General features: G+C 34.4%; 1 pseudogene across 1 annotated transcript in view; it reads right to left on the bottom strand.

Moving 5' to 3' along the window:
• Positions 1–16,363, bottom strand: part of LOC147079613 (cell cycle checkpoint protein RAD1-like) — a 42,547-nt pseudogene extending 26,184 nt beyond the window's left edge. Inside the window, exons 1-2 of the transcript XR_015070012.1 lie at positions 16,301–16,363; positions 15,379–15,481 (exon numbers count right to left, since the gene is read on the bottom strand). The product of XR_015070012.1 is annotated as a cell cycle checkpoint protein RAD1-like (transcript). The remainder of the gene's footprint in view (positions 1–15,378; positions 15,482–16,300) is intronic.
• Positions 16,364–26,816: the final 10,453 nt, after the last annotated feature.

Raw genomic sequence — 26,816 nt, forward strand, 5'->3', positions numbered from 1 at the left:
GCGATGGGCTTTCATCCGGGGGCTCCAGGTTCGACTCGGTGAGGTCACAACATATTTATGTGATTTTCTCAAAGCCTGAGTATTTGTGATTGTTTCTTTTTATTACTAATAATTACACTGTCGTTGGGCCGCATAGCCTCTTGTAGTGTTAAAAAGAATTATAAAGAATATTATTTTCAAAAAATTCCCGTCAAGATGAGAGTCAAGAGCTTTTTTTAGCTATTCCGGCCAAAATATATTTTATGGGGTGTTTAAATGTTTACATCTACGATGAGAATTGATTTTTTCATTGGAAATTAAATAAAGGGTTTCCGTTTATTGGTGTTTTATTCTAAAAATCCGTGTTAGTGTGTGTCGGAATCCTGGACAAGATCACCAAATCAGCAACGTTCCTGGCCAAACCGAGACAGTAGTTGACAAACTTACTAGAAAATCTCCATCGAAATTAATATATTCCCAAATAACACTACGTAATGGTCACCATAGTTTTCAAAAATATAAATTATACTAGTGTGAGTATGTAAGTAATCCATGTGCAGAGAAAAATTAATGCATGGCAACACTTTAATTTTTCTTAGAATTTCAAGAGGAAAATAACTTGCAATCACTCCTATGTATCTGTTATTTAATTTCATTGCCAATAGAATGTTCCAGTATGCAACATACACAAATTATAAAAACAACGTGATAAAGTTACTCAAAAATCATATATTATAATATATATAGTTGAAATTTCAAATGATTTTATGTATTATACTTACCTAGTATACATTATTTTGATTTACAAGATAATTATGATCTTTTGTTCTCTCATGTAGTTGTTAAATTGAGTTAGTAGTTATTGTAACTGCAAATCCATGAATATTTTTTAATCGGACGCATAATAAAAGATTATGCATTCGTTAACGAATGCTGCACATCACAATAAATAAAATAATAAACTCTGTTCTGTTACCAGGTTACCTAGTTGTTCACCAGGGATGGAGACATACTATTAGATAAAATGAAAGCTATGAATATTTAAATATTTTTTTATAATATTTAGCTATTATTAACTTTTATAAATAATAATAGTAGGTACCTACCAGATATCGTCACTGTTCTGGCAGAAGACACTAATTCGACAAAATGACATATTGAGTTAGTTATACCAAAATGTTCCTTATTTCAAACTTTACCGTCTGGAAAAACACACTAATTTTTATAAAATATACATTTACCTAAAAACAGTTTTCTGCAAACGCACTAAATGAAAAATTACGAAATGTTGCCTGGAAATAACAACTAATTGAGTTAGTGTTTTCTGCCAGGACCATTTTTGCTTTTCACCTTATACTGGCAAGCGACTTAGTGTCTATATTCTCTACAATTCTACAACAATATTATGATCTGAGAGATTGACAGAGCCTGATTAGCAATTATAAATATTGCTTTTAATCATCATAGTGCTTTTATTTATACATTTATTATTTTATAATCAAAATCGACAACAAGCCACTGATGTATAAAATACATTAAAAAGATTATTTACATGTAGTCCAGGTGCGTTACCTAACAAACCGTATATATAATCATAGAGACATTCTTTTGTGATTTGTCTACTTGAAATGATAGTATACACGAAAGGTTATGGTACCAGGTCGGGAAGTGGTCGTGACTCCCAATCCTCACCTCCGTAACTTGGTACTTGATGAGAATCCCGCGCGTACATCGGATTCGTCGGAATCATATAAAGTTTGTTTTGCAATTTGTCTACCTGAGACGATAGTACATATACACGAAAAGATATAGCACCATGCCAAGGAGTCGACGTGGCTCTCACTCCTCACATCCTCGATGGGCACCGCGAACGCACCTCTGATTCACCTGCACAATATGATATACCTACACGGTCTATTTTGTAATTCGTCTACCTAAGACGATAGCAAGTAATACACGAAAAGTCACGGTAGCAGCATCGGAAGTAGTCGTGAATCCAACTCCTCACTACTTAACTTGGAACTACAATTACACTGAGTGAGCATCTTAGTTTCGTATGTATATGAGAGATGCAGTATGACTTTGTATATTATTTAACGCTGGCCATTGTCAAGAATATAGGCATGGTGCCATTGTATCCAGCCAGTGTATTGGTTACTTTGGTGTTAGCATCATTCTTCTTCTTCATAGTAGGAACCTCATGGCCGAAGGTCTTGACTCATATGGGCGCCACCCCTCTGTACACCCAACTTCGTGTTCAAATTAACTACGAATTTAATATGTGCTTCTACTAACAAAGCTCACGTGACTCTTCTAACATGAAAGACGCAATTGTTTCATTTGTGATATATCTACCCGAGGCAATAGGAAACCAGGAAAGTCATGTTTCCAGTCGTAGAAGTGGTCATGCCTTTCACGAATCACCACGTAACTTGACTACATGCACATCGTTGATTTTCTATTAAGCCACTGCTGAAACACTTTTTCGTAATAATTATGAGAGATGCAATTTATTTTATGATTCGTCTGCAAGAGCCATATGCACAGTGACGTCCCATAGGGGTAGGCAGATTGAGCGTCGCTTGGGGGCGGCAGTTACCCGAAGAGCGGACAATCGAGGACAATCATTAGGTATATATAGAAATAGCTACCTAAACTTAGTTATAACGGAAATATCTTTCCCTAAAAAAATCAGCTCACTGGTTGGAAACAAAGTGTATTCATAATTACTAAAAAGGTTTAATAGGACTGTAATTTTTTGCCGGGTTCGCGATGTCTAGTTTACTTCCGTTGTCCTTGGACGTCACGTCCTTGCGTACATGCGCAGATTAGCGAATTGCATTTGAATTATAGGTAGGTACCTACATACTTACATACCCTAATTTTAAAAAAATCAAATATTTTTGCCAGTCATTCGCGAGCTTTGGAAGTTGTTACGTGTATTTTAAAATGTATCTGAAACCGTGGACTCACAATATTTTTTGTCTATTGAAGTAGACATGTATTTAGTGGTATAGGTATTGTTAGTAATGTATCCATACAACACATTTCTTAGATATTGGTGTCAGGAAAGGATGATAAAAAATACGGTAGGTATAAAAAAAATGAGGCGGCATTTCGGCACTGCTTAGGGGCGGCATTTTGTCTTGGAACGTCACTGCATATGCAGTAACTCAATTGATATTTTCTGGAACAACAAGGTCTCTGTAGGTGGATGTATTTTCGATGAAATTGTTCGCCAAGTGCATAACGCGAAATGACCAAAAAGCGGAATGATTGTATAAGAGAACAGACAAGGGTTTGCGATGTAATAGTGTTCTCTAAAAACCACAAATGGAAATGGGATGGATACATAGCTCGAAAAAGGGACAACCGATGGACAAATGTAGTCGTCCAGTGGTACCCAAGAGGTACAAAACGTCCGCAAAATAGACCTAGAGGCCGCTGGATCGATGAAATGGTTAAGTACTGCGGAAGTACGTGGCAACGCAACGCACAGGACAGAGAGAAGTGGAATCAGCTTGGAGAGGGCTTCATCCAGCAGTGTATTTATTCAGACTGATGATGATGACTCTAACGATGCTACTTTTCCACCAATGATAGTTACTCTGAAATTCCCTTAATTAATATGTCTTCTGCAAGTCACTATTTACACATGTACCTACTTATAATCTCTACGCTCTATAAGAATATACTATTGCAGTATGTGTCTATCTCATTTTTTTTATAAAAATACCTAGATAATTTTACGTAAGTACTAAAATTTTTCCCTAAAACTATGACAATGGCTTGAGAATATTCTGCATTTTTCTCCTGGCAGAAAACACTAAATAACACTTAGTGTAATCAGTACCGCTTAAAAAGACAAAATGTGTTCTGGCAAAAAACACTAATTCGTTTTTTTCTAAACAAATAAGAAAATAAACATAAAAAAAGAAAATTTTACTTTTTTTTAAACTTTAACATTCTTAATAAATAAACAGTCTTTATTTTAGTCATCATTTTTACGATTACTTAATAAACTCACATGATAGACCATTTCAAACATTTTAAAAACTTCAAAGTCAAATTACTCGAAACTAGTATTCTCGAATTAGTGTTTTCTGCCAGAACAGAGACGATATATTGGAGAAACCCTTCATACAGATAAATGAGTAAACCTATCGTCACCTCAATACTATGGTTCCATGTAAATTGTACGTAAAACATTTCACCGTGGCACAGTTTGCCGTGTGCTTTCTTATCGGAAAGAGATGACCGTATACAATACAGTCTCCAATTTTATTAGATTCAATTCATGAATATTAATTCATTTTCATAGCTGATTGGCAAAATTAATGAATTCAAGAATGAAAATCTAACCTAACAAATAATCCAGTATAGTATATCGGCTATTTCCAAATTTGTTTGTTGCCGGCTTCCTGTAAACTGTATTACTTAAAATAAATCTATGCTATAATTATTATTTAAAATAAAAAAAGAAAACTGTGCTAATTGGGAACAATTAAATAATGCTCAATTGTATGAATAAATATTGTAGATAAGTATATTAATTTATTTATTTAATGCATTTATGGTTTTAAAGTTATCTAATATTTTCAAACTCAAAATTAATCCCATTAACTTTTGACTTAAGTACTTACCTAGTGTTATCAATGTTATCATTTTGTAGAGAAGGAAATGTAGAATCATATATTACCTATTTATTAGCTACACTACTACACGAGTACACTACTACCTACTACCTACAATACTACAGTACACCAGCCATATTTATTCTTTGACAGTGTCTAATCCGTCATAATTATTATTATGGCGTCTGCAGTTGGCAGCTGCATTTTTACATAGGTAGGTACATATGCAATAATATAAAATTTCCATTCCGTTGAATGTTTATAAAGTTCTCAATTTACGCCAAACCAAGTGAGTCAACGTTATTGTTGACGTCAATGCTGACTGGAACAATGATTCATTGTTTTGGTTTCTTGCATCTCAATGTTCCTGCATAGTGCCTGCCTATACGACAAATAAAAAACAACGGTTCAGTCGGACTTCTAACCAGAAACACATATTGCAATATTCGAAGTTTATATTAGTAGGTTGTTGAATGACTAACGTAGAAAATAAAATTTTATTGTCAGATTCAGATAAGTAGGTACCTATGTAAATAAAAGAGAATTCAACGAACGCACATGTTTAAGATTATACCTACTTACCGTAAATTAAAATTAAATCGAATTATATAAAAAGTATATTATTTATTATTCTTTTGAATGTTTGATGTCGCTAGGTGTCCGTAATAGAAATATAATATTGGAGGACTGAAGTAATACAATTACACTGATACGAAATTGTATAAATCTACTTCAATAATATTATACGATTGTAAATTCTGCATTTTAACTGTTTTCAACATTAAGTACCTAGGTACTTATATAAACCTGTAAGGCCTTTGGACTCGCACGTAAAAACTCGCGCACATTAGTATTACATGTGACCTCATTGGGCCGTGCATAATATGTAATCACAGTGTCACTTTTCGCGCGCGGTCGAGGTACAGGTGACCTCATTGAGCTGTCCACGTGCACTCTAAGCGAGACACGCGTCATCTGGACAAGATCTAAACTAATCGAAGCCTCATTCTTAGATAATCTGTATTAGGTATTATATAATAATATGTATTAAATATTGATATTTCTGTGTGTAACATTAATGTATTTAGTGACTGGGGCAAGTCAAAACATTCAAATTACCTACGGTTGCTATGAAAATAATACTTAACTACATTGGGAATAAAATGGCTATATTTTGTCATAAAACTCCATCTCAGAAATATCTCTATTCAAACTAACGTTTTCAATATCCAGGACTTAGCTTTCGGGTGAATCAAAAATTATCGTGGTAGATATTTTAATTTAAAAATCGCGATATGCTTATTACTAAGAAGTGTAAGTAGCTTAATTATATTACAATAAACACATTTAGGTACAAAATTAGTTTATGCGTTGCTTAGCAACAGCTAAATTGTTTTCATTTTCAATACCATTACAAAACTGACATTTTGTGTATGTTGTCATGATACCCATGGCCCCCACATCCTGAAGCGGGCCCTCAGTATAGGATCTTTGGCGGACCTCCTTACCTATGGTTAAGGATAAAGGCAGTGTGACGCTCTACAGTAGCGTTTTCCAAAAATGGTGTACGCGGTAAAATTAATATATTTTGTGTTTTTTCTTGTATATTTTAATACATCCATTTGAATTATGGAGTTGTCGGGTATCGATACACAATTAAAAATTGCGTCGTCCAACCACCTAATTTTAAGTAATAACATTATTGAAAGAAAACAGCAAGGCAGGCTACTTTTTTCACTATTAGAGCAAATTTGAGATGTGTGTTTATCTCACTTACTTGGTCGACTTGCCACGCCGGGCCCCCAGGCTAGAGCCCTGTCAGCCCCCCCCCCCTTGTGGGGGCCATGATGTTACCTTTCTATCCACTTTGAATTGAAAATCGCATGTCAATGTTAGTAATATTAAAATCTTTCATTCTCCTGCTCACTGATTTTGCATATCGCATATGATTAGCAACAATATTATGTAGTATGTTTGATCAATAATTTCCAATAAACCAGACACGCGCCCTGTTTTATTGGAGGCATTAAAATATTTCGTGAACTCAATGGAACTCATGGTTTTCTGGAAGAAATTTCCAGTGACATTTTATATTTTATAATGGTCCCTATGCGTTTGTGCAATATTGTTGTTATGGTTAGATTATTAGGTTGTCAAAAAATCACAATATTAAACATGTGCTACCGTAAATATTAATGATTCTATTATATTACCTATTATTTTTATTTTAAACTTGTTTAATAATGGAAAAAAAATATGTTGTATGAATTTTTCAATAATTTGACGTTTAAAAGTAAGTAAATTGTCTTTATGAACAATGCATAAACGTGTTCTTTATTTGAAATTTTCACAGATTCAAAAATCATTTTCTCGGCGTACCTATCCTCTGGTACAACGTTAGTTAGTTAGCCATTTTTATAAATAAAAACGGCTAATCAAAACACTCAGGCAGTGACGTCCCTAAATAAAATTCTTCCCCTAGGCAGCGCCAAAATGCCGCCTCATTTTTTTATACATTATTTTTATCAACCTTTCATGAGTCCAATATCTAAGAAATGTGTTGTATGGTTACATTACTAACAAAATATCAAACTAATTATCCGCAAATCTGCACGTGTCGTTTCTGGTCACCAAGGACGTCGAAAGGCAACAAAAGTAAACTAGATATCGCGAACCCGACAAAACCAGTGAGTTCAATTTTTTAATGTAAATATATTTTCGTTGTTACATACTAAGTTTAGGTAGCTATATCTATATATTCCAAATGATTTTACTCGATTTGTCGCCAGTAACTGCCGCCCCCAAGCGACGCTCAATCTGCCTATCCCCACGGGAAGTCACTGCACTGAGGAATCTCAGGATGATATAAATGCGATGTTGTTTGGTATCCAAAAGTGCACAAAAACCATGAGGCGCCCAAAGAAAAGCAACAATTCGGACAGGTTAAAGGTCGTCACAAAATGGATTACCCTCTGATAATCACCATTAAGGGTTTTTCGACTTCATGAAAACTGCATTATCAGGGAGATAAATTACCTAACCTAACTAGTGTGAAGAAAATTCTGAGCTCGATCTCCAGCGAAATCCAAACTAATGCCATGTAATTGATTGTCTAATTCAGTGATCGCCAAACGGTCGCTCGCGAGCTACAGGTACCTAGCTCGCGTAGGATATTATTTTTATCATATTATTACGTCATTTCGTCTCAACAAAAAAGTATGTACCTATCCAATTTTAGTTCGAATTGCGCTCAAAATTAAGGCATTGTTTTGTTCTACCTAATTATGTGAATCAAAGTTTTCCACTATGAAGGTGGTTAAAAGTAAATATAGAAACAGACTCACAGATGTAGGTACATCTTGATAATTGCATTCAAATGTGGTAATAATGTACTCACCTAAGAATTGAAAAAAATGTGGAGGAAAGTGAATGCCATTCTTTTCACTAATTATTTTTACTTTTACTCACACTTATTTCAAGATTTTTTCAATTATTATTTTGTTTATAAATACATAATTAAAGTACGCATTTTATGATTTATTGAAAGTCCGATGTCCTAATTTATTTTAAGTAATATAATAATATTATGTATGATACGATAAACGTGATAATACAAAATTATAAAGAAGGAATATGACGTAGGTATAAGTAGCTCGTCAGACATATTCAATTAAGTACTGAAAATAGCTCACATCCTTATTGAGTTTAAAGACCACTGGTCTAATTGTTATATTATTGTATAGGTACTTCGCTATGTCGGTGATTGTCACGATTTTTATATGGAGGAGTTCTTGCAATGAAATAATTCAATCACTGTTTATGTTACTTATTTGATTAATAATAGGTAGGTCATGGCCCCCACATCCTGAAGCGGGCCCTCGGGCTAGGATCTTTGACGGCCCCCCTACCTATCGCTAAGGCTAAAGGCAGTGTGACTCTCCACAGTAGCGTTTTCCAAATGGTGTACGCGGTAAAATTAATTAACTGGTATATTTTTAGTGTTGTTTTTATATTGTAATACATCTATTTGAAATATGGAATTGTCGAATATCGGATAGAGAAATAAAAATTGTATCGTACAAAGAAATAATTTTAAATAATAACATTATTGAAGGAAAATAGCGCCTTTTTTTACTATTAGAGAGAATTTTTGATGTGTATTCATATCACTTATCTGGTCGACTCGCCACGTCGGGCCCTTCTGAGCCTGGGCCCTCAGGCAAGAGCCCTGTCAGCCCCTCTTTGTGGGGGCCATGAGGTAGGTACTTACTCAAAACTACAATATTTGGAATTGTGTTAGTGTTAGTTTTATCTTTCCACGATCTCATCGAAAATAAAAAACAACTGTGGCGTGTAAATTATGATAGAGCGTGTAAAAAACGTTAAGACGTGAGAGACAGACTTCCCTAGTATACACGTAGCCTTAAATTATATGAAAATAATTACAAGATAAAAAGGACTTTTAGTATTACTTATTGTATTAATAAAAACTTTTTACTGTACTTGAAAGAAATACTGAATAAATATAGAATACTGAAATGTCATTTTGACATGTCATATTGATTTCCATAGTCTACGCACATATATATTAATAATTTAGTTGCTAGGACCCCCTTTTGCAACAGACGAGTTATCATACAAAATAGAATTAACTGAAAATGAATTCAATTATACTTAAAGATGGCTAAAAGTATTAAAAGAATGCATTGGCATCGTGTTCTGATATATTCTTAAAATTTCAAATGTCTAGGTAGTCGGGAAGTTAGTTAAAAATCGATTGCAAGATTAATATTGGATATACAACCACCGGACAAACAAGAATACGAGCTAAGAAAAACGTGGTAAAAGGGCGCTATTTTCCTTCAGTAATGTTATTATTTAAAATTATGTGGTCGTACGATATAATTTTTAATTGTGTATCGATACTCGACAATTCCATAATTCAAATTGGTGCATTAAAATGTACAAAAAAACAATGCACATTAATTTTACCGAGTATAGGTACCATTTGGAAAACGCTACTATAGAGCTTCACACTGCCTTTATCTTTAGCTATAGGTAGGGGGACCCGCCAAAGATCCTAGCCTCGGGGGCCGCTTCAGGATGTGGGGTCATGGGTACGTGCATTGGTTTATGTTGACAATGTTCTGCAGTCTGTAAGTCCGGAGAAAGTACAGTCAATTTTAAGAATTGCTTTCATTTTAATTAAAGGATTTTACAAAATATCAAAACTGTACCTGCAAAAACTTAGTTTTAACTATTTTATATTTCATTAAATATCTTACTTTAATTTAAATATTAAATTAAATAATATTATTTTACATGTACATTGTTTTTTCGGCCATGTCAGATCCTAATAAGATCACAATACCTATGGGCCTCCACAGAGTGGAGGTTTGTACTAACAGAATTTCTTTTTACGAGAAATGGATGTCAGCCACTTGCTAAACCTATTAGGACCATCATACTCTGACTTGTACACAGATTGAAAAACAATATGACGTGTGATTGCCAAGCCCAGGATTCGAACCTGGGATCCGCGACGCTTCAGCCGCGCGGCCATCGTGGGCATTTACATTTACCAGAAATTTAAGCCCATATAAACACTACCAGGTGACACCATGATTTTTCATAGCTACTATCGTCTCGGATAAACAAATCACAAAATAAGCTGTGTAGATAATAAATTTCCTATTATACCTACAGACGAATTCTAGCGGTGCTCATCTAGTATCAAGTTATGAAGGCGAAGAGTGGGAGCCACGACACCTAGCTTGCCTAGCACCAAAACTTTTCGTATATACTAAGTATCGTCTCATGTTGACCAATCACCGAAGAAGCTGCATTTATCACATTATATTATGTAGCTTGTAGATTAATCCTAGGCGAGCACGGTGCGCATCAAGTACCAAGTTACGGAGATGAAGACGTCTACTTCCTGGCCTAGCATCATGCTTGATTGCTGTATGTATATAATATCGTTTCAAGTACTTAAATGAATCATGAAATAAACTGCGTCTATCATATTATGCAGACGAGTTCGAGGCGCGCGCGAGGTGTAATCCAATACCAAGTTACGGAGGTGAGGAGTGGTACCACAACCACTTCCCAGTACTACCATGTATTAGGTATAATTTATTGTTTATTACCGTCCCATGTAGACGAATGTCCAAAGAGACTACGTCTCTCATATTATGTAGGTATACGACAAAAATCTCAGCATGTTGACTCAGTGACGTCCCTACACAAAATTCCGCCCTTAGGCAGCGCCAAAATGCCGCCCCATTTCTTTATATCGTTCTATCATCTTTTTATGACTCAAATATCTGAGAAATGTGTTGAATGGGATACATTACTAACAAAATATATACCACTCTATACTAATTTACAATATTGCGAGTCCACGGTTTCAGATACCTACATTTAAAAATGAGTAACTGGCAAATATATTTGAATAAATTAATTAGGTGGGTACATACTTACCTATAATTCAGATATAATTCGCAAATCTGCACGTGTCATTGCTGGTAATCAAGGACGTGACGTCCAAGGACAACGGAAGTAAACTCTACATCGCGAAACCGACATTAAAATTACAGTCCTGTTAAACCTTTTATGTTAATTAATACATTCCGTTTCCAACCAGTCAGCTGATTTTTTTAATGGATAGAATATATTTCAGTTATAACTAAGTTTAGGTACATATTTTTATATAATATACATAATGATTCTCCTCGATTTGCCGCCCTTCGAGTAACTGCCGCCCCCAAGCGACGCTCAATCTGCCTACCCACATGGGTAGTATTTTTTTGAAATACGCCATTTCTATTGGCATTTCCTAGTGGTTAAGCTACAACATATAGCCGTAGCCATAAATTGACAAACGATAAATGAAGCAGGGAGTAAAAACATGTTAACGCATGATTTAATTTTTTTATTAAAGGGGTCCGCGAGCCATCAAACAATTTTTAAAGGGACCGCCACGCAGGAAATTTAGAAAAGTTTGAGAACCGCTGAACTATAACAAAAATTTATGTTTGGAATTCCCATTTTCAAATACTTTTCTTGGCGTAACGCATTACATTTCCAGCCATCTGGATTTCTCAAACGCTTCCTTGATTCTGATTCTCCTGGTTGAATTGACTTTCATAAATATACATAATAAACATCTATTAATAATTAATAAAAACAATCAAATAGATGAAGCAAAATCAGGACTTTCTCACTACACACATGTGATTAGTTTGACACGATTGTTTAGTCAGGGGTCGGCAACCTTGTTGCCAGAAAGGGCGCAATACAAATTTTGACCATAGCCGGGGCCCATAATATATAGATACATATATATATTTATATACACTTTTCTTTAAAGCTGATAACTATTAAAATTCCATAAGAACTTAAAATCTTGATATAACCACGAAAATCACAGAAATGTGCATTATTAATAATATGGAGTTCTATAAATTAAGCACCATATTAATCAATCAATATTTATTTAAGAGAAGATACATACATATCGACATAAATCGACATAAAAAATATATAACTAATATATCAAGCTATAAAATAAAAAATACAAATACTAAAAAAGTTAAACAATAAACCAAGATTCAAATTTTAAAGATTAGTATAAATTTAAATTGCCAATATATATTTTAAAATGGGTGTTCTTATATTCATTTATGTACGTACATATATTTATATACGAATACATGCTATGCAAAAAAATCAATGCGACATTTTTGGCACCGTAAATCTTCAGCTAAGTAACTTATCTCATTATAGTCAGCTACATAATTAGAATTACCTGGCCTTAAGCAATTATCATAGTGAGGGTCTGTGAGTCTTGATCGACATTTTAATTAATTTAAGTAAGTATTTCATGTTAGAAAACAGAGACCCGCAAGAATATGTCGTAGCACAGTATGAAGATATCCTTAATGCACATTGTCGTAAATTAGGATCACTATCCACTTCGACAAACTTCCAAAACATTTCATCATAATACCTAATGTACTTTTAATAAAGTGGTAACATTTTGTACATTTATTATTTCCAATTCTAGGTCTTCGGTATTACTAATTTCAAATTTCAAAATATGTTCTAATTATACTGGGAAGAAATATCATTTTCAGTAATATTATGTAAGTAAATAGATTTATAAAAATTCTCACCACTGGTTCTAATAACACAAATTCCTCAAATCTAGAAGAAAACTATTCTATGAGAGTATCCATAATCTTTATATATGATGTATTTTATATATAATATATAGTCATGTCCTTTATAATTACGAATCATTACGAGGATAAAAAAAACTACCTACGTGCGTCGAGTGTAATATTTGTAATAATTTGATGGTATTTTGAGGGCGTATCAAATATTCTCCATCAAATTCATGAAATATTCGCCCGCGGGCGCCGCGTAGCTGGCCCCTGGTATACAGAATTTCAAGTAGGTACGTTTAAAATCAGTATTTGAATGGCGGCGTCTGATTAATCGGTTATGAAGAGACAATTTAGCGACTCGTTATTTTTTCAAAGAGCAACTCACTTCAATATTCATTTTGAATTTTTGACGAATTTGGAAGGAATTTGAAATTCTCAACTGGAAAAGTTGATATATCCACCGATAGAGCACCTGTGTACATTCAAAAATCGCCAGGAGCTAGTTTAGTGACTCAGCGCCTCAATTATCAGCCTACATGAGAACAAACGTTGAAGAAAAATGTATTGTTTCCCAGCCAACACATAAGTCATACACGCAAAAATGAATACAGGCATGAAATTTGTCTATTGTAGCTAGCTTTTATGTTATCGGTAGAATACAGAAGGCACAAAATTCAAATTTATTTATATATAAGTAAACTTTATAAATTACTAATTCAAGACGTTCGCAACATGACACAGCGCTCGAAATGGAAAATTTTACGAACCGGAGCGCTTGATAATTTTACGAAAATAATAACACTGTTACTTATCTAATTCTATACATATATGTTTAAAAAAAAACGATTGTGTTAGATTTTTTTATTATATGACATATCTCGCTCAGACGGTCAAATTAATATTTACACGAGACGGAGCGATAATTTTGTGGATTGTGTGAACCGGAACGGCACTCCGGTGCGTTCCGGTCCATTTCGAGCCCTGCCATGACATTCAAAAATGAATAAATATAATTAAGTAATATATAAAAAGAACTTTTCATAAACCACGTTTTTAAATTCTGCTGAATCATATAAACTTGACAATGCTATGTATAAATAAATACTTTTTTTTAATTTTTTTGATGAATTATCCCACCAACTTTTAAAAAAATGATCAAATGCGTAATAAAGAGAGCAATTTTAAGAAATTTTCAAACATTTATTAATTGAGCAACATATGAGATTTTTAAAACTTGTACTTGATTATATCAAGTACATATATTATTCATCTTATCAAGTAAAAAAACAAACAAACAAGAAAGCGAGTTAATTCTTTTTTCAAACTCGTCGAACGCCGTTACGCAAAAGTGCAAGCATTGAATTCGTCGAAGCGCCAACTTGCCGATTTTTTTCAGAACTAACTTTCCAAACAAAACAGAATTAACTGAAAATGATTTCAATTCTGCTTTTAAAGATGGCTAGGTATTAAAAGACGCATTGCCATCGTGTTCTGATATATTCTAAAAGTTTCAAATGTCTAGCTAGTCGGGAAGTTGGTTAAAAATCGATTGCAAGATTTGTACTGGACAAGCAAGAAAACGAGATAATAAAAACGTGGTAATAAGTAGAATTAGATAAACTGTAGAATTTATAAAGTGCAAGTATGCCGAATGAGCTAACTAGAGTTTATAAAATAGCATCTATCTAAACTCAATCTCACACAAGTGTATCAATATCCGAAGCGATTAAATACTAAATAATAGCGACCCTTTAAATACAATAAAATCACTTTCGACACCAATGTATTATGACACTTTTTATAAGGACGCCTTCATTTATTTGTTTGTATCTAACTGTCCTTCTGTAACGCAAACATACCGCAGCGCACACAGACACACACATACACAACATTCCAATGAGATTATTCTAATTCAAGTACCTAAGTACTTGTTATAATATTATAAAAAAATTGAATTTGGGTCCGATTAATAAAATTTCCAAACATGTGTACCCGAGAACATTCATTGCAGTTTGAGTGCATGGATGTAGGTCTAAGGCTGCAGACACACGGCATTGCAGTTGACGTGCGTCGACGCAGGTCTTATTTGATTCCAATTACATCCGATTACAATCACCAGTCGGATTTGTTTTATTTTATTGGTGATTCTAATCGGATGTAATTGGAATCAAATAAGACCTGCGTTGACGCACGTCCATTGCAATGCCGTGTGTCTGCAGCCCAGTGTTGCCAAGTCAAAATTTTAAATTTCAGTAGATTTTGGAAAATGTAGTATATTAGATATGATTTAAAACTAATAAGAATAACAATAATTAATAATATTAATGTATTGTAAACAATGATGATATTCATGGGTAAAATGGCGCTCTTGGGTAGAGTTACAATGCTTCCTACGTCAATTTAGAAGTGTAACATATCAAAAAAGGTCGCGCGTAAATCATTTCAAGTTTAGTATTAAAAGAATCATCAGTTAATTTACAATTATGGAGAAACACAAATATCAGTAGATTTCTTGAATTTCGAAAAAAAAATTAAAAATTCAGTATATTGGCAATGCATTAATGCATACCTATTAATAGTTAATGTGCACTCACTTGATATTGATGCTCACGTTTGATTTTGTATCCCAAAATCACTGCTCCTATGTAGGATTTGTTCGTGGGTTTGAAACGAACAATAGTATCATTCGCCAGTTTCCTGGAACAGATAATAACACAATTAACTTTATATTTGGGTTTAGTCATATCTAGTTAGGACAGCTAAAGGTTATTTTTCTGTAGGTTGAATTAGGTTTTGGCTCGATCACAAAAACGATATGGAGTACTTATAGCTTTACCATAAATATATAATTTATGTATATTCTAAAATATAGCTCCCTAAATAGTCATTACATTAAAAAATATAAAAACAATTCGATACCAATAAGAAAGGTTTCTTTTATTATAAGATTTCTTCACAATTATATATTATTAATTTGTAAATTTTTCGTAAGCTACGATCTACAATCGACAATTTTATTATTACAGGTATATCGGTGGCGTGATTTTTTTTTAAATCAAAATGGTGACTCTATTCGGATACAAATTGCATCATGCAAAATGGAAAACTCACTTTTATGGCGGCTTTCCTTTGGAACTGAATATTTTTACCTAATTTATTTCACAAGTAAATAATTCATTGCCTTGCACAACATACAAAAAAAGCAAACTTATTTATCCGGCCGTTTTCTACATGCGCCATGCAGGAAAATCTATTACTCGGTGTTATGTACTTGATACATACTACCTACCTAAAATAATTTGTAAAAATTATTCTACAGATACAATATCTTTATAATAATAATATATAAGTCGTTATTATTAGATATAATTATTTTCGTTTAATATTGGAAACACCGACACGGGAAAAAATGCTTCCGTTCGCGAATTTTCCATTCGTAAATTGAATACTGTACTGAAAAAAGCTCGACAATTAGATGTAATTATTGTAAATAATAAAATATAAATAGTTACTCACCGGTTTTCTGCTTTAATGTAAGTATGTCACGACACTGAACTCGTTATCCCGACGACGGACGACTCTTACGCATTACTATTTTTCGCTCGACAATCGACAGCAGTGTTGCCATCTTTTCAAAGTGAAATTGTTGTCCAGAAAAGTGTTGCCTAGTTAAAATTTAAAATTTCAGTAGATTTTGACAAAAAATTCAGTAGATTTCATAAAATATCCGTAGATTTTGAAAAATGTGGTATATTAGATATGATTTAAAGCTAATAAGAATAACATTAACTAATAATATTAATTTATTGTAAACAATGATGATATAAATGGGTAAAATGGCGCTCTCGGGTAGAGTTATGCCTTGTTCGGACTGTGCCAGTGATTAAGTAAAGTAGCGAGTGATTTGGTAAAAAACCGTGTCTGAACAGACAAATTTAGTCGTGTAGTTTAGTAAAATGGTCAGTCAATACGATCCATTTTATTCTATTATTTTGGGCGAGTAGCGACCCCCACCACCTCTCACTATATACTAAACAAGCCACGAAACAAATCTGAACAGGCGAGTGCATTAGTTGTCGGCTGCCGTAAGAATGGCACAGCGCTGGAGCGAAGACACTACTTATAAATTCGTTTTGGAATATTTAAGCCATGAGTGCCTATGGAATTTCAGATCTCCATTATATAAAGATAAACAGGCTAGGCAATGCTCATAATGACTTAGAAGTTACAATGAATATTTCTGGATTTGGTGAGAAGGAGATTAAGTGAAAAATTAAAAACATAAGGTCTATATAATACTACACCATATTGCTTTAACTTTTCGTGACTTCTGCATCCATGTTTCGCAGGATATCATCCAACAAATAAAACCATTTTATAGACGGAACGTACATTGTGTCAGTCCCGGCACCAGATTTTTTTGATTCTTTTATTTTTTTCAATTCTTGCGAGTAGGTAGATATAAAAATTAAAAAGAAATATTAATGGCTACTTAGTAGGCATTAACTACATATTCTGACAAAATTATTAAATTGTAATAAAAATAAAATATGTTGTAATAAATAAAAACCTATACCTTATTGGACCTTATGTATAGGTTTTTATTTATTCACTATATTTTTTTTGTATAATACTAATATTATCAATTAAACACATATTTTTTATGAGCTTGTCAGTAAAATATTATAAAAATACCTAGTTTTTAAATTAAAAATTACAATATTTATTTATTTTTCACTTAGTAGAAAAACTATTAGATTGAATAATCGATATATTAATTTTAGAATAATATTAGATATTAGATAATATTATTGCTGTATTAATAAGTTGAAATCAAAATAATTCATAAAAACACCGAAAATAGTGAGATTTTCATAAAAAATCGAAATATAAATAAATATTTATTTTTCATTGATTTTTTTTTGTCGGCATCAAACATAATAATAATTAGCATAATTTTCATCATTAGAGTTTCAATATGTTTTATATTGTATTAAATTTATTTTATTTTTTTCACTTTACTCAACTCAATATTTATTCTCCATTTTTATATCTCAATAATACTTTTGCTAATGACATTTTAAATTTCATTGTTATCTTTGCCAATAATGAATATCATTAACAGCAAGATTGTTGTCAAAGATGTACAAAAAAGTACACTATTTCTATTGAAACCCCTATAAAACCTCAGTATCACGGAATAAGCTCAGTTTACCTTATTCACTTATTTCTAACTACAAATTACAACGCAGAGAGTTCTTTTTTCTCGCAAATTTCTTCCTACAATTCTTCTGTTATAGCCATTACAACTGAAGTTATTAACTTGTTTATTTTTGCTTTGTTACGTTGTGCTCTGTTCATTTTGACACGTCACTCACTAATGAACTGTGTTCGCACACTTTTCAGTCACTAATTCACTAAATCACTCGCCACTCTACTAAATCACTCGCCCAGACCGGACCGGCCTTTACAATGCTTTTTTATGTCAATTTAGAAGTGTATAACATCAAAAAAGGTCATGCGTAAATCATTTCAAGTTTATTATTAAAAGAATCATCAGTTAATTAACAATTATGGAGAAACACAAATATCACTAGATTTCTTGAATTTCGAAAAAAAAATCAAAAAATCAGTATATTGGCAAAAAATATCAGTCGATCTACTGAAATTTCAGTAGACATCGCAACACTGGTACAGAGCCTCCAAAATTATAGTATTTGGGGGAAAAGTATAGTACGCGTTGTCATATGTTAAAAATGTATAGAATTTTTGTTTCTCAGAAAAAAATAACAGGTATTTTGAGAAACTCCGAGACCCCTTTTTATTTAGGTACTACTTCCGATAAAAATGCTTACCGAAGAATTCAAGAAATTTCATTTTAAGTCAACGTCAAGGGATTTTTTTACGGTTTTCGAGCAATTTTTTCCAAATTCTCCAAATCTTCTTATACTGCGAAATTATAGTGATTTGCACCAATTTATCAAATAATGGAAATATCGAAATTTTAGTACTTTTTACATATTTTTTCCGAAATTTAAAATTATAGTATTTTGGGCGTACTATACCTGTTTTATATCGTACATAGTACGCGGAACAAAATTATAGTACAAATACTATAATTACAGTACGGTTGGCAACACTATTCGACCGTGACAAAAAGTTTAGGCCTTAGCTCAGGCAGCGTTTCTCACAGAATTATAGTACGCAACCGAGAAATTATCGTATTTCGGCAAAAATTTTATTACGTGTTGTAATTCAGCTAAATGTAGAACTATTCTACAGAGTGCTCTTTAAATCATCCTATTTAAGTTATTTTTTTTATTTATATAGACACGTGTATGCATCATTATTTTCATAACAGCCTTAGTAAAATATGATGTATACATTGGTCTATACAAGTAATAAATAATTTAAGTAGGTTGTTTAAAATATATAGATTTTTTGTTACTCACAAAAAAATAACAGAAAATTTAGAAATTCCGAGGCATTCTGACCAAAATGCTTACCGGCGACTAAAATTCAAGAAATTTCATATTAATAAAGTCAATGGCTGTTTATTTATACCTCTTTTGAGAAACTTTTTTTGTCGACTCACCAAATTTTCTTTTATTACGAAATTATAACTAGTAGGTACTTTTCACCAATTTATAGTAAATTTAAATTTTAGTACTTGAGATGTATATTTTTGACGTCGAAATGACATCTGATAACAATAAGTACTATTTTTTGCGATTTTCAAAACTAAGGTGTGTTGGGTGTACTATACTTTTTTATAGTTATATTTTTACTATATTTTGAAAGCGGCGGTAAGGGGGTGGGATTAACAAAAATTATCAGGTGTCACTGACTACACATTTCCTCCGCCTACTACACTACCCCAAATAACGCCCTTATCCAGGTACATTATACATACCTGGATACTCCACAATTGTCAAGTGACCGACACATTGCCTGCAGGTTTAACTAAGGGTGCACACCTACGTGTTATTGCGAGCTTTCGCATCCATAAGTGATTATAAAATGCACATCTTCGCTATCGTGTCTTTTAGATCGGAATATAAAAGCAAACATTGGATGCGCTAGAATCAGTGGCTTCCAAGCTTTATATCACTACGCCCCCCTTTAAAAACCCTAATCTTGGTCCCTCCCCCTTTATTTATTACAGACACATTTTTAAATAGTAAAAATGTATTTAATACATAAAAAGGGGGAAACGTACCTCATTTGAATCAATCGCTTTTGAACGGAAATAATATTTATTAATTTATTTATTTAGAAAAAGAGTATTACGGCATTACAGCGATTGGCCAATGCGCCATAATACATAATAAATACAAAATTATAAAAATAACTGAATTACAAATAACAACTAATATAACAAGAAAGTAGAAAAGACAGCATGTGTTTATGTAAATATTAAAGAAACATGATAATATTATATACAATTATAAATTTAACCTATTTAACACGTCCACAAACATTATATTTATAGTTAATAAAAATAAATAAACCTTTATGGTGCCATCAATAAGTTAATCGCACGATACACAGCATCATGAAACATAACATCTGTCCTGCGACGAGGTATCTTGAAGACCGTAGAGATACGAGTGATATTGGTGGGAATATGAAAATTAATATTTGCCAGTATAAAAAATAAAATAAGAAATGCCAGTATATAAAAGTGATGTGTAATAAATTAGCTTCATATCTTCACACAGCTTTGCAAACAACCTAAATTTTGAAGGACTGTTTATATGTAGTTTACAACTAGCGGCCGAATTAGAAACTACGCACGATACATTACTTTACGCGACTCCCAGTTTGAAAATCGCGTATAGTACAAAATACTATAATTATAGTACGGTCCGCAACGCTGCCGCACTCCAAGCAGATTGTGTGAGTTGCCACCATGATAATTATTAAATATTACGTCAAGGAATATTTAAAAAATGACGTCTGTAGTATTATTTTTATATTCTAAGGCATAAAGCCCACCAAAAAAGCGTTCGGTGCGCTCACTACTGAGTAGGCCCCCTCTCACCCGCGCATTACCCTTCACCTATGTAATAAGGGGCTCAAGGAGCACAAAATAATTATTATTATCAGCGTCTCTCATAACAAAACAATAAAAATATTATTAAATTTCTCGGGGCTTGTAATTAATATCGGACACGCAATAACTAAACAAAGAGTTCATTGTTCTTAAATAATGGCTTCTCGTCCGTCGATCGACGATGCTTCGAGGAGCGTGATTTTGCTTGCCGTGTTCAATGAATGGACTATGTTGTATTTTCGTTAATTCGTATCGCTGAGTAGCCAAAAACGGTGACTCATGGGGCAGGCGGGCACAAAGCGTCGTCAAATCCAGTGTGCGGTGGCGTATTTGATTATGTTGTATTTTCGATGATTCACATAGAAAATGCGCGAGCGCCCCCGTAAGCCTGCTTTAGTGGACTTTATGCCTAAGCCTCCATATTTTTTCGGACAGGATTCAAATGGTTTTGGTACATAGATACATAATACAAATTATGTACCTATTTAAAAACTGCAATTCATATTTTGTTTTTAATAATAATTAAGTCCAGAAAGTAATTATGCATAATAATATCTTAAAAATATTTTTAACTAGCTGACCCGGCGAACTTCGTACCGCCTCAGAATCAAGAAATATTGTGTTAACTTATTAGCTGAATAATTTAATTCAGTTTTTATGAATATCTACTCAAAATTAATTAAGTTCAATAAACGTGCAAAAATCAAATCAAAATGAAAAGTATTTTAATTACATTGAAATGAATGTAATTCACGTGGCAGCAAGGCATTTGCTTTATTGAAGCGAATCGAAATAATTCGCGTAGCATTGTTGCACTACTTTCTGTTAAACTATTTGCTGGATGGGTTGCACTTGGGTAGATTCCCTTCATTGAAGTACCTTGTGATATGCGACATTTTTTGTTTTGTTGTCAGGTGCAAAAACGAACAAAGCAGATGGTCTGCCGACACATGAACATGCTACGTACAATTGACCATGAGAGAAACATTCATTTTATAGATTCAGGCCATAAACACTCAAGGATTGGCCTTTTAATTTGTTGATCGTCATGCCGAATGCAAGACGAATTGGAAATTGAATTCGTTTAATGGCATATAGGTTGGGATCATCGAAATTCTCGGAATGAGAACTTCCTCATCTTTGAACATTCCTTTGATTATCGTCGCGTGAATCAAATTGCCTATGAGTTTTCTCACCACCAAACGCGTTCCGTTACATAGTTTTGGTTGGTTCAGATTTCAAAGGATGATGACTACCGAGCCAACCTTCAGTTGTTAATTGTGCGGTGGCAAGCCAGGCAGATCCAATGAGTTTAAAAATTCAGTTGGATAGTTGGTTGCTTCGTCTTCGTTTGTTACACAGTCGATAGATTTTAAGGAATGCAGTGGACCAACGATTTCATTTTGAATTGTGAAGTTTAAGTGATCCACATCTTTGTTCTTTGCCGCAAGACTGCTCGTTCACTCAACCAATTGTGATTTTTGTGGTTAGCAATGATGTTCGGTAACACTTTGTTGATGAGTTCGTCCTTAGTTGAGACGAAATTGCAAAAATTCAGCGGAAATGAAATCAATCCGTTCGATTCATCAACAGGAACACGGCCGTTACCGATAGTCAGCAATTACTTGGAGAAATCTTCCGGCAGATGGATCGTTTAGCAATACAACTTGCATGTTTGTCGTCAGCTAAAGTTTCTTCACATAGCACCACAGAGTCGATGATTTGAGGCAAGCATTTATTTCATCGGCAGCGGTCGATCTTGGAATGACTGGTAGTGTTTGGCGGAAATCGCCAGATAGTAGAATCACTGCGCCTCCAAAACTTCTTGAGTCATTGCGCGGATCTTGCATAGTTCGATTGAGTGCTTTCAATGCGCATTTGTGCGCTATTGTGCATTCATCGCAGGTGATGATTTTACTTGCTAACAAAACTTTGGCCATTACTGAGTGTTTCGCAATGTTGCATGTCGGTTTTTCAGTCGTTGGCACGTTTAAGGGCAATTTCAACTTTGAATGAGGCGTTCGGCATCCTTCTAGCAACGTGGCCGCTATCCCAGAAGAAGCAACTGCTTCAGCATTTTCGGATCTCGTACGCCAAAATCAATGACATGAGGAATGTCTTCCCAGTTCCACCGGGCGTGTCGAGGAAAAATAAGCCACCATTTCCATCATTAATTGACTTCATTAATGTATCATACACTTCTTTATGTTGGGGGTTCAACAGTGGTACATTCGTTCGAACTGATTGGTTCAATGCATCTCGATCATATTCACGTTCACGTTCCAATTCTCGATTGAAAGCGTCGTTCATTCCACGATGTGGCGTTGGCATTCCTAACTTGACTAACAAACTGCCGCACATGAGGTAATACATATTATATTCGATCAAAAGCAAAGCCTGGTTATGTATCTCCTCATTCACCTTGAGATCGGGATTCCCTGAACTGACACGAATTCGATGTAAAATGTCTTCTGACATGTCATCCTTGTACTTGTTTCACAGTTCAGGTGGATTCGATGGGAAGCATGTCGAAATAATGATAGCATATAATGTGCGTATCTGATTTGGAGATGTAGAAACAATTGCTTCAGCGATTGTCATATCCCAATGAGTATCGTTTTCAAGAAAATTGAGCTGTTGACATGAAGCACGAAATGTTGGGCACACTACACCATTGACAGTTACACATTTCGACCATCATTCTTTCTTTTGTTTGTTTGTTTCTTGTTTATTGTTTCTGTCATGTATCAGAGATGGCGTTGTATATGGATTTAATTTTTTTTGTGATTTTCTTTTATTTATGCCGTTCTTGAGTTATAAATGGTGTAACTAACCCGACTTTGTTTTATATATATAGATGATATAGATAACATTCTGTTGTTAAAAATATTTTTAAGATAACATAACAATATGTTGTTAGCTATGTACCCACCCGATCAATCTCATGTAAGTACTTATATATTTTATTACACACATATTTATTTAAAAAAAATAACAATGTGAGATTCAAACTCATTATGCCTTTGCAGATGAACGATCTACTAACAATGTCATTATTTTAATACAATCTAATAGTGTTTATATGGGTAAAAATTTTTATTAATGGCATACAATCTATATTAATAATTTATAATATTGCAGGCAAAATCTGTCAGTCAAACAAAGAACCAAAATGGTGTCGAATATGACGTGTCGAGCAGTTGAAATGGTGGATTGCTTTGAGAGAAAGATTCTTAGACGGATATACGGACCCATGAATGATGGTGGGGAGTGAGAATTAGGTACAACACGGAACCTATACCGCTTATACCAAGATTCAAAACTCTCCAACTTCATAAAACTCCAGAGGCTAAACTGGGCAGGCCATGTCCAGCGCATGCCTGAGTCACGGATACCGAAGAAGATCCTCTAAGGAAACCCAGGGGGAAAAGGCCAGATGGAAAGCCACGCACACGATGGAGTGACAACATTACAAAAGATGCCAACCAGCTGCTAAAAACCATGAACTGGAAAAGACGTGCGGAGGACCGTTCCGGTTGGAGGACGGCGGTGGAGGAGGCCAGGGCTCGACTTCAGCTGTAGCGCCATCGAAGAAGAAGAATATGACGTGTCGTGATCCTAATAAAAAATATGTTTAAATAAAAAATACTTACACTAAAATTTCTCTAGTCTATTTATTCCAACTATTGTTCTCATAAAGTAGATAGGTACACCAGAAAGAGTTATAATAGGAAAACTAATTTAAAGTATTTTTTCCCGACTTTTTAGTGAGTGCCCACCTACCGTCGCGAGGCGGAAACCTCCAAGATGGCAAAGTTCGAAAATTCGAAAAGAGCACCCCAAAATACATAAAAGTGCAAAATATCAAAACAACCACAAAACTTTCTTGATAATACTACACTAATAAATAGTTTTAACCCTTACCACCATGCGAAAAAAGACTGTGCGACTTGGAGTATGCAGACGACGCAGTCGTGTTTGACTCGACGATCGAAAGGTTGGAGGTAACCGTAAACAGGCTAGCTGCAAACTCGATGCGTGTAGGTCTTCATCTGAATGCCGCTAAGACCAAATCAATGTGCAGTGCTGCATGCATTGACGCCGACACTCCTCTGCGGGTTTCTGGTCTGCCCGTCGAGCTGGTGTCCAGATTCAAATACTTGGGTGCCACGGTTGCCGATGATGGTGGTATTTCTAGTGAGCTTGGAATCCGCATGGGTGTGGCGGGCTCTGCGTTCAACCAGCTTGGAGTCGCATGGAGGTCAAGGCTGTATTCTGTGAGGACCAAATGTCGTTTTTTTAACGCGTGCGTGCTACCTGTGGTCCTGTATGGCTGTGAGACATGGCATCTTACTAAGCTTCAAGAGTCTCGGCTTTTGAGCTTTGAGAATCGATGTCTCCACCGAATCTGAGGGGTACATTGGTACGACCGCGTTACAAACACCCGAGTTCGTGAGCAGACACAACAGCCTTCGGTGATTGAAGTCATCACGAAGAGACGATTTACGTGGCTGGGACATGTATTCCGGATGCCGCCAAAGAGTGCGGCACTTCGTACCCTTGTGGCACAGCCTCAACGGTTCCGTCGCCATGGCCAGCCCTCCCTCACCCTGCAGCGATGTTACAAAAGCGACCTACGTGCTGCAGGTCTGACAAGCCGGGAGGCGCAGGAGTTGGGGATGGACCGAGGGAAGTGGCGCCAACTTGTGCTTGCCCTATGCCCCAACGTTGGGACGTGACAGGGTGAAAAAAGAAGAAGAAGAAGACCATGCAGATCAAACAATCTAGTCTGAACTATTATATTTTGTTAACTGTCATGGTGGAACTGCATTGTATTGTTTAATTTAATAAAACGCATTTTTTAAGTAGTTATTCCACATTTAATCAATAAATTAGGACCGGTTTCGTCCGCCTCAAAGGGACATTTTCAACTGAATACATTTTTTTTAAAAATAAAAACTGACAAAATTTTCAGCAATAGAATAAATTAATGGGTGCGACGTAATTTTGCATGCGTTGCCAGTCGGAGAGCTCAATTATTCTTAAATCGTGTAAAGATGACTAAAAAACTTTACGTATGTACCTAAAAAAGAAAACATGTCAATCAATGTACTATTATTATTAGTAATATAACAACAAACATAACATTAAATGGACGCATGTTGGATTTTTATGACAAATTATGGTACTGTTCGGTTATGAGGAATACAGCGGGAAACACATTTTTAAAATACCCGATATACTGGATTATTTGTTAGTTTGGGTTAGGTTAGGTTAGGTTAGGTTTGGTTAGGTTAATGACATCAACATAAATGTATTGTTCTTCAGTTGATGTTTTTAGTAGTAAAATTATGACGACAAAACTGCAAGGTTTTCTGCCTTGTAGTCAATCCTTTTCTTAGTTTGAAATAACGTTAACTTCCCACAACAAAACCGATATAAAATCCTCATATTAAGTCCCGCAGTTCGCCCTGATCGGTCCGCCGACTCCTCAGAGTGAGCTGTGGATGATAGAAGTCGACCAAAAAGGGTCATGAATAATTATATGTAAGTAATATGAAAAGGTATCACATAAGTGTGATTTTTGTGCCACTCGCATGCTGCGAGTCAATATGTATTTGAATTATTTCTATAATGTTATTAAATTAAAATCGCTGATCAAATTTAAAATGTTATTTCCAGTGTATGGGATTACACTGCGAGCCACACGTTCGCGTGAAATGGAATTTCCCTTTGTAATTTGTATGAATGATGTCAGATATCTTCTTTCTCAAATAAATGCTGTATAACCCTTTGTGTTAAATAGAGATAGCGCTATTCATGTATTTTAACTCACACCTTGTTGTATAAAGCCTAGTGAGTAAGAAAGAGAACACTCTAAGACTGATTCTCTATAGTGAGATCTCGTACGTGTGAGCGAGACAAATTCACAAACTTAAAACATAACCAATTCCTAAGGGAAATCTTTTGTACCAA

The sequence above is a fragment of the Rhyacophila brunnea genome, unplaced genomic scaffold (assembly GCF_057557595.1).
Source record: "Rhyacophila brunnea isolate RB1 unplaced genomic scaffold, BYU_Rbru_1.0 scaffold_1, whole genome shotgun sequence".
Classification (NCBI taxonomy): domain Eukaryota; kingdom Metazoa; phylum Arthropoda; class Insecta; order Trichoptera; family Rhyacophilidae; genus Rhyacophila; species Rhyacophila brunnea.